Raw genomic sequence first — 10,990 nt, 5'->3', positions numbered from 1 at the left:
TTTCTCTTTCCATTCGATGTCCATAGTTGTTGAAATCTCCTGCGAATAATCCATAAACAATATTTAGAAGATTTTCCATGGATTAAAATTTCGAAAAAATCGGTTAGGACAGAGGGTTTATCGTTTTATTTTTCGCCCTACACCCATGTGACTATTTGAATTGTTTTCGCACTGGAAGCATGAGGTTCTTTTGGGCTAAGGGGTGATTAGTGTAGATTTGATGATCCGACTCACGTTCATCGCCCTCGATAATAAAAACGAAAATCCTCCTCTTAAGCAATCAAAACTTCTATGAAATGGAAAAAAATGGTATGAAAAGAAAGAGAGGGGAAGATCTCTTACCTACAACTGATGATTCGCAAAATGGTGCCCCCTTTCATTCCTTTTCAGACTCCTTAACGGAAAAGGTCCATCTGAGCACTTGTCACTTCAGGCTCATTAAAAATCGAAGGAGACTAGAGTCATCTTTTGTTTTTTCTCGACTCTTAAAAACTGAAAAAACAAGTTGTGTCAAAGCGTCTAAAATTTATTTTAAACGGAATACTCATTACCCCTTTCCTACGTTGATCTTGGGTTGAGAAAATGGAGTCCACCAACCAAGGAATTCCCCTTGGAGGAAATCCTAGTCCCTTCTCCTCTTGGGGAGATGTTGGTGCACCCCATATGGCCACATTGTTGCTTCTAGGACTGACAATTGGTTTGCCTGTATGGCTCTTCTCAACCTCTGTCGTTCAAAACACCACTATTCCTGAACAATCGAATCAGCAATTAGACGAGTCCAGAGTTACCCACCAACCTTCTACTTCCTCTAATTCTTCATCTCCTCCTTCCTCTTCTCTTGATAGGGCTGCTAAAGCCAAAAGTCAAGTACCTAAGGAGAAGAAGGAAGAGAAGAAGAAAGATAAGAAGAAGAAGGAGCCAAAAGCGAATGGGGGCAAACAAGTGTCGTCTAACGAAAATCCACACACTGCACCGACCAGGCGTAAATCGCCATGTGTCATTTGCAAGGGAGACCACTATCACAGAGATTGTCCTTGCATCCCTCGGATCTTAAGGGACTGGTCTCCCCGTTTGCACAACCCGGTGTCGTCAACCTCTGATGATCATGTTGAGAACACACCATCAACTAGTGAAAGTGAAGCCCCAGGACAAAAAGGAAAATATAGATTTCCTTGTAAATTGTGCGAAGGTGATCATGCCGTCCACCGTTGTCCCTTCTTAGACGAGGCTAAAAGAGTTTTGGACGATCGTCCGGTTTCACCGTCACGACTTCCTCCTGGACATAAAAAACTCTTGCCGAGTCCATCACCAGTTGAAAACCCGGCTAGCCCGCTCAGGTGGTCGGCTAAAGCACCTATCATTGAAGATAAACCATTTGAATCCATACCAGACGAAAGTCAAAAGGTCGAGGCGGCAGTTGACCCGGTCTTGCCTTCAGAGGTTTCATCTTCAAATGATACACTCACTGAAGAGAGCAAGGATGACACCATCCAAATTCTCTTCATAAACTCAGACTCCAATGAACATGGGGGCAATTTACCCGTTCCTTTACCGCAGGAAGCAAGTTCTTCAGATTCGTACCCGACCGTCTATTCGGTCCCACCTCCAAGCAACCTAGTTGTCTCCTTCGACTGGAATCAACTAGGCAGACCCCGTTTACCCGCTAGTATACCATTCCGAATTATTGTTCAAATATATAGAATGGTTATGGCTGGTACCATCATAGATGAGGGGGCTTCTGTGAGTATCCTTTCCTCGACTGCTTGGAAAGCGCCTGGTTCGCCATCGCTTCTGCCTTAGATGAGAAATCTGACAGGCTTTGACAAAGGAACCAGTCGACCGTTAGGGATCCTTCCCAATGTGCCCATAACATTGAGAGGGAAAACCGTTCACATGAACGTGATGGTAGTTCAAGGACCCCTGGATTACAATCTACTCCTTGGAAGAGACTATATTTATTGCATGGGAGCAATTGTCTCCTCACTCTTTAGAGTAATGTGTTTTCCGCACGAAGGAAGAGTGATCAAGCTCGTAGACCAGCTTTCATTTCCCGGATCACGCATAGAAAATAGTCATATACCATCCCTGAATGGTCTTTTCATGCAAGAAATGTCTCAATCTCCAGTCCGTCCACCCGATGAGTGCGAGTGATTCGGGGGGACATGACTAAAACCCAGGGGGCATGCATCCTGGTCTGCTTCGGCAGGAAAAATTCGGGTATAAGGTAGGTTTCCGCGAGAGAATATGACCTCCGTACTCCCATCCGTGATTGGAAGGGGGAGTTGGACTGGAACAAGATCCTCTTGTCAAAGTTATGTTAGGGACGGTCACGCCATACCATCCGCTCACCTTTGTTTATTTCGGTAGACATCGCCGAAGAAGTGTTCTATCTACGCGCTAGATAGAACAATCGTTGGGTAGCCTGAAAGAGGTATACCCTTCCTGATAAAACAAATGTTTTGTCAGCTCGAATAGAGGGTGACCTTGAAACTCTGTTTTATACCTGGGGGCATGCAAACCTTTTGGAGTGCAAGCAAAGAGTGATCATTTATCTGTTTTTTGGATTGGTCATTTCCTAACTTGCATAAAGAAAGGATGTGGGGCAAAACTCTAAAAGTTTTCGTTTTATATGAGACATTCTTATCACACGACTGGATTAATCGAGCAGTTTTAGCACATAGTTCAAGCTCGTTAAAAAATAAACATAAGACATGAGCAAATGTTTCTACCCGCGTTTAAGCTCGTTAAAAAATGAACTATTCCCTGGTAAATAACCATCGTGAATGTAGTACTTCAGCCATTAAAGCCTTGGTCGTGTTTGCACCGTCACCTCCACTTTTTCATTGGCCGATCATTCACCTCCATTTGATTGTTTACCCATTTTGAGGAACAACTGCGAAGAGTGATCTCACTAGCCATCCTTGTGACACTGACATGATTGGAAAATTCCAAACCTTACCTGGAATCAGCTGCTACCCATGTTATCACTTGTTCCTTAAAAGACGAGTCTCCTTTAAGCTCTTTTCAATTGACTCATAAAATATGAAAAGATTGCCAAGTCCTTGGCCTTCCAGCTCGTTAAAGGGACAAGAAGTGCTATCCCTCCTCTAGATTTTAATCTTTTTGGACCTGAGGGATTATTACACAAAAAGATCGAGCGCTTGTTTTATTCGGCTCGTTAAAAGTATCGAAAATTCATCCCTTCTGTATTGTTTTATACTTTTTCGGACTTAAGGGATTAGATGACGAAAAATGAATTTTGGAGTTTCCTTTACGTTCCTTTTTAGACTCTCTAAAATTGAAAAGGACCGAGTTATCTTTGTCGTTAAACTCGTTAAAAAGATTAATAGCGACAAACTTGTCTATAGACGAGAACGAGTTTCACTATCGCTAGGCTCGTTAAAACATAGCGATGGGTTTGCCCGAAGGGCAAATTATAGAACAAGCATATGTTATCCTCCTCAAGCTTGACAAAAATAAAGAGGTACTGGTCAGCAATGACTGGGGAAAATTGGGAAGAAAACTCAAAGAAACTTTATTTGTAGCAAGTCACTCTTGAACATGACACTTCCACTCCGTGTCCGAGTCGGGTTGGGTTGTTTCATTCACCGGTCACATCACCATGGTCACGCCATACCATCCACATTTGGGGTTAATGCTACCAATCCATCATATCAGTGTCGCCGATATGTTCAAAAGAAGTCATCCAGAGAAGTCACCTGTGTCTCACCCACTACCATACATTATACTCCATTCTTTCATGACCGCCACCCTGAACCTTATATCACCAGATCGTTTTCACCTCCATTAAAATCATTTGCTCCGTTCTGTGTCATTAATGTGGGATTCATTAAGGCCCTCCTGTGACGGATCACTTCTTGTCGACATCAGCTCATTATCCAAGAAGTTGATCTAGGAACACCCCATTCAGTACTTTGAAGCTTGCATGCCTCAATGGCAAGTTTCTCACTTCCGGCAACAGGTTTACATCAATGGCCTTCGACCGAAAGATTTTGCGTGGTGTTCAACGCCAAGTCCTTTATTCACACCACGTGAATTGTATTGCAGTACCTTGAGGATCATTATCATTATCGGTGATTCCTCTCGCACTTGTTAACAGTTTACATCATTGACTGGTAATCAAGTGATGTCTTTCCATGTTCGACTTCAGAACATTTCTCACATGGATCGACTTGTACTTCGAGTGAAGATCGGACGAGATTGAAGACCCCGGATCTAGTTTCATCCATCCGTGTTGCGATATATATTCAGGAAAATAAAGACATTAAATGTACATCATTGCTGCACAGATAATCATCCACTCAAAAGGATGATGGCTCTACCAGAATCATCAGTCTACACTCAGACGATTGTCTGTCCTATGTACATGAAAATGAATTTATAAAACTGAGCATGGGAATGCCTGCCTCAGCTAGATCATGAAAACAGTATGAAGATAATGTATTGTATTGTGTCTTATTACAGGTCTCCTCCCAGCATTGAAAGAACTTCGGATCCTCATAATAAAGCATTTCACCCGACACCAAAAGGTTAACGGCATCATACTTTAGGGGGCAACTGTTATAGACATTTTTGTGCCTTACAACTCCAAGCATGAAATGTCCATAAACCAAGGGCTCCTAAGTCCCTAAAAGTGTTGTTCTGACCCCTAAAGGAACAAGGTCAACAGATTACATCTTCTCCCAGAAGTTCTCCACCAGAAAATGCTCAGAATAAGTCAAAACAGGATCATTTCAGCTGCTCCACTGGCTAGGTGCGTTGCATTGCACCTAAATACACTGTGAGTGTGCGTTGCATTTCAAAAGTCCTTTCTGTGGGGTGCGATGCGCGAGAAATGACAAATGGCAGTGTCATTCCGCGAGGTGGAGAGACAATGGAAGCTTCCAAAATCTTCTCCTGTGACACTTGCCTCACTGAATTCGACCAAGGATGAGTAAGAGGCCTTCAGTCTCCAAGTGGAAGCAAGAACTGACAGAGAGAAGACACTAATCAAATCACAAGCTGACTCATCCTCCTTACAGATATCTATATATGGATCCCTCATCCCAGAGATCCAGGGGCTAGAATTTTGCATATTGTAAGGAATTGTTGTTGGTTTTTTTAGACAAACATCAGATTGTTGGGTGGTCTATGCTTTGTTTGAGGTGAAGAGGGGCTTCTTTGCTGAGAGGTTGATGCTGGGTCAGAAATCACTGGTTGTAACTCCTCCTGGATCTTTTCTTGTTTATCAATAAAAGCTATTTGAGTTTTCCTCCATGCTTTTGTATCATTGATGCTTATTACATTTGTATGGTTAACTTAAATCTGATCCTAAGTTGTTTATGAATATAGATCCATGTCTTTGTATAGTGTTCTTCTTCTGTGATCTTACAGGTACTTTGTGAAGCTGGGCAAGTAAGGGAGTAGGTAGCTGGAGACTATCAAAGAAGAGAGGAATTGGATCAAAGGATTAGCACAAGACATAGGTTGGTTCTTTCCATTCCTCTCTATCTATAGTTCATAAAGGAAATACAAAAGTAGTGTTTCTCTGTTTGTTTCTAAGGCAGCTGTCACACCTTAGTGCAATAGAGCAGTTCTAAATAGACACTTTTCCCTGTAACATGGAAGATGACTAAATCTCATGGAAGTAAAAAGGAATATTTGTAAAAACATTATTATGAAGGAAATTGTGAAGAGTTCTTTTAGTTTAAGGTGGGGAAGTGTGACGATCAAGGAATATGGGAGAAAAATTACTTAATTAGTGAGGTATGTTGGTTTTACTACGATGAAAAACACAAACATACAAATATTTGTAAGTGGGTTGCAATCATTATGTGGTCAAAAAATTAAAATTAATGAGCCTAATACTTTTGATGAAGGTTTGTGGAAGGTAGAGTACTTTTATGAGCAGAGTAGGGATAAGCCAACCTTCCATAAAACTTGTGATGACAAGAAGAGGGCCAAGTTGAAGCGAGGAAACAAAGGATTTAGACCTTCATTCTTCAAAAATAAATCTCATAAATGTCCATCTTCAAGGAAATTGTGCAAATATGTTTACAAAATTAATATTGTTAGAAAGGTTGAGAGGGTGTTTAGTTTCTCTTGGATTATAGAAGAGGTGATGAAAGGGATTGGATATTGGTTTTTTTAATAAAAAAAGTTTCTTTATAATTCAATTATCAGTGGTACATATTTCTTTAAGTTGTTCTAAGAGCTGAGGATATCAGTGTGACAACATTTGTCGTTGTTGTTCAACGAAGTCTAGTTTAAGAAGAGTCTTTTCGGTAGAAATCACATCAAAGAAAATTTTGTTGATGTGTTTGGAACCTATGTGATTTCTACTGAAAAGACTCTTCTTAATGTAATATGGATCACAAAAGCCTGAATTCAGAGTCTAGTTTGCTGGATGCAACAGAATCTAGTGTGGCTACTATGATCAAGAACCCTATCTGGTGTGGAGTTGTCTGCAAGGCGCATTGTCGTGTTGAGTGTGGCCAAGTGATAGAGTCGCGTGGACTATTTGTGGCATGAACGAGTTTGCTGTATGAAGATTGTCATGTAACCAAAGGAGCATTCTGCTTGTCCGTGTGGCTGGGATCATTTTGCATGTGGAAAAGACTTATATCATACCAAATTTGCATGTGGCCAGCGTGCAAAGCTTAAGGAAGCCCCTGATTTTTTCTTTGAATAATGATTTTGCTTCATGTCTGTTTTTTTTCTCTATGTTCATTGTTAATTAATTTCACTATTTTTTTGGAGCGGCATGTTATTGTCTAGCGGTGGTGACCTCTCAAACCATTGATAAGCTTGAAGATAAGTTGTTATTTATTGTTGGTGTGAAAGTTGTGGGTGTTGTGTGATAGATTTCTATTGCATGTGCAGATGTGTGGGTAGGAGAAATGACAGGAACGCTCTAGTGCTATCTGATCAGAGTGTCGATTTCTTTCCCATGATTGTCATGAGTGGGACCCTGATTGGTGTTGCTGCTGCAATAAAACCCTGATCCTTGTAAGCTGCCATAGCAAGAGGAAAAATTGAATCCTCGAGAGAACGATTAAGGGGCGATTGAATAAGCAGGCACCTCTAGATTTTAGTTTAAAGAAGATCATTGATTTCTTTTCTTAAATAACATTGTAGCCGCATGACAATTATAAATTAGCCACATCATTGGTTGAAAGTTTGGTTTGTGAAATATTCATTCAATTTTCAAACTTCATGTACAAATACCTTCATTTGTGGTTGAAATTTTATGGTACAGAGATATAAGGAACTAAAAATGTTTTATTGGTTAAATAAAATAAATAAATAAAAACTCAGAATTGTTTATTACTATAGGAGGTGCATTGCAATATCATAATTAGCTACCGGTGGTATGACTTCATGTAACATTTGAGGCATTTGTTGGTATGTTTTTTATTTGAAGTCTTGTAGAGATTTTGTTCAAATTTGGGGCATTATTAAATAAAGTAGCTAAGGAAATTTGCTACCAATACTAATTTGGATGAATTAGTAACTATGTGGACAAAGAAATAGAAGAAGATAAAAAAAAGAATATATAGCAATTATGGGTCAGAAAGGGAGACTTAAATAGTTTTAGAGAGAACTCAAACAAATCAGGAGAAAGTATCAAAGGGAAGAGGCAACATATTTTGCAGAAAAACATGGAGTGTTTCCAACTATATCCAAGGAACCCATATCTGATGAAGACAGTAATAGAAATGTAGATCTAGAATAGATCGATGAAGTTGAAGAGAAAATCAAGCCCAATAAAGATGACGAGATATAAGAGATAGAAGAAGACTTGAACACATTAATGAAGATTCTGCCTTTTTTTCCATATTTCACGGGTATGAATTATGCATTCTGGGAAAATGAAATGGAAGAGTTACTTTGTTCACCTCATTTATGACATATTATTTAACTAGGTTTTGTATATACAACATGCCCATTCGATGAAAATTCCTGAGGACATGGTCGAATGATTAGGTGGCGAATTTGGTCCCCATAAGTCTTGTATTCAAATCCTCTACAAGATTGTGTATTTATGAGAGATTTTTCGGCGTAAATCACAAGCAATTTCATTTGTCGACGTGTTTCGAACCAGCCAGTGTGGTTCATCGTCAGGACAAGTTGAAGAATCAAAACTAGCTTAGCGGAGCTGCTCTAGGCATGATTTCTTCAGTTGAAAAATAAATAAATATGCCCATGATAAGAGAAGAGATGCATTAGCATTATATCTTATTTTGTTAGCAGTGGATGACATTACTTTTCCTAGTATTTTATATGAGTTTGGTCGAGTAAATAGTGCAAAGGTGCTTTTGGATATTTTAGAGATGAAGTACAACAAAAAGGGAAGAAACACCTTGCAAAATATTAAAATTATCGAAGATGAATATGAAGAATGTGAAGCAGAGATTGAAGAATATAGAGTTAAATATGATGATGAACACTTTTTAGATGAATTTTGGTTACAAATGTTGCAGTAAGAGAAGTTCATATATAAATTGTGCAATGGAGTAATCAAGGATGAACATGATGAAACTGAGTACAAAGATTGTGATGCAAAAATGAATGAATATTTATTTATAAATAATAATGATATAGGAGCAGAAGATAGAGATGAAAAAGGGGGAAAACTCTCAATATAAAGGAAAATGAAAAGAACCCAAATAATGATGATTTTGTAAATCTCACAAATGTTAACTAGTGTGTAGATTTTGGTAGGAGCCAAGAATAAGCAGCAAAAGAAGGAGAAGAGGAGAAATCAGTTGTAATGGCCATCTAAAATTAAGACTTGGAATTTGTTGAAGACATCATGGAGAAGGTAGAAGATAAAAAATGAATAGAAAATTTACATATTGGAGCCCTGAAGAATTAAACATTATTATGGATTTATGTGGGGGTAGTCCATTGAACAAGATTTATAAACTCACAATAGGGGAAGTGAACTTGTTGAAAAAGGAGTTGAAATAAATTCACATCATCCAATTTGTAGCAAGAAGTGATATCCAGAGTTCATGATCTCGAATAAAAAGAAGAAGAAGCAAGTTGAGGACATCAAAGTTTGGAGCAACAAGTTCAAGAAGTTTCATCAATATATTGTAGCAAAGAAAGTAAAAATGAAATACTTGAACACTTAGTTGCAATTGTAAAGCCTCACTAAACCAGTGGGCATGTTTTTTATTTCACACATTTCTTGAATCTCTCCATTAAAAGGAGAAGTAGCCTAATTATAAGAATAGTGTCAAATGTGATTAATAATTCATTTCTCCACTAAAAAAGACTTAAAATTAACAGAGAAATAAAATGTTCAGTTTTTAGAACTCAGGTTTTGAATGTTCTAGATTTTCAATATGAATCAATTATAATTAAATAGATGAGTGATTTGCAATTGAGTAAGAGTTACTATGTTATAAATTTACACACTATCATGTAATTTAAATAAATATTTTTACACACTATCATGTAATTTTAATATATACTTTTGCTTTTTAGTTGTTTTAATTAAAAAAAAAAAATTATTTATGATTCAGTTATTCGTAGTGCATATTTCTTTCAAGTCAGTGTTGGCCATTGTCCATTGTCCTCTAATAAAGGAATGGCCTAAAGCCATGGCCAACATACATATTAAGTGGAAAAGTGTTTTATGATCAACGTTAAATATAAGTTTAATAATCAATAACAAATTTCAAAGTAACAACGAAAAAAAACCAACTGTCGCAGCATTTAAAGTTCGTTTCCTTGGAGGAAGAGTTTGAAGATTTTCTGCAAATTTGGATTATGGTTAATAGATATGGATTTATAGAAAGCATAACCTATAAATTAAATAAATAGGCATGTGGGTGTTTAGTGTGTATCACAATGAACATGTCATTTTTGGTGTTATAAGTTCTCTCACATTTTTGGTGGTATTGGGCTTTTACAAGAAGCCCTTTGTGATACGGTGTTATAAGGTTTTCCACTTTTTAGAAAGTATTGGGTTTTTAAAACAAGCTAATATGAGGTGCTAGAAGGTATCTCACTTTTTAATAAGAGGTATGCTGACTGGTTTTTAAAGTAAAGTATTTTAAGATACATATAGGTTCTGATGATCTAAAATATAGGTTCTGATGATCAAAAATAAGAGTGGAGTAAATTTTTCATTTTTTAATGGTTCTGATCATATAGGCTTTATGGATGTGAGGATTTTTCATTCTTTAATGTATTTAAAAAAATTTAAGGTCTATTTTAACACCCTCATGAGATACAATATGATCTAGATATTCCACTTCCTATACTCCAAAGAAATATTTGAAAGTTTTTACATATAATTGTTTCCCCTCCAATAATTTGAACACCCTGTCAACATGTTGAAAACATTAAACACTAAAGGACAAGACCATACAAAAATTAATTATATTTTTTTTGGGCTTTCACAAAAGAAATTTAAATTATGATTAATAGATATAATTTTACTGAAAGCATAACCAATAAATTGATTAAATATGCATGTGGGTGCTTAGTGGGTTTACACCATTAAGGTGTTATAAATTGGTTAAATATGCATGTGGGTGCTTAGTGGGTTTATCACCATTAAGGGATTATGAGGTCGCACACTTTTTAAAAAGAATTGGGCTTTTAAGAGAAACTAATGTTACGTGTTAGAGATATCTTAAAAAAAAGGTCGCACAGTTTTTAAAAAGTATTGGGCTTTCAGAAGAAGATAATGTCACTTGTTAGAGATATCTACATTTTTAAGGGGTATTGGATTTTTAAAATAATGTGTTTTAAGGTACATATTTCTAAAATATGAGTGGAATACAAATTATTAATACTTTGGGTATTTAATAGTTTAGTTTGCTATGGGTAGTTGTTAGGGTTTTGTACATGATTTTTTTAAGCATTTGAGAATCAAAATTTTAAAATAAATGATTTTTATTTTTAAATTTATTTATTTTATATTAATAAATTATAATTAATTTAGATTTATTTTAATTTTGAATTTATTAGA

This window comes from Pinus tabuliformis, chromosome X, assembly GCF_031772625.1.
Source record: "Pinus tabuliformis cultivar Carrire ecotype Pingquan chromosome X, CPIR1, whole genome shotgun sequence".
Classification (NCBI taxonomy): Eukaryota; Viridiplantae; Streptophyta; class Pinopsida; order Pinales; family Pinaceae; genus Pinus; species Pinus tabuliformis.
The sequence above is the reverse complement of the archived record's forward strand: the minus strand, read 5'-3'. Positions refer to the sequence as shown.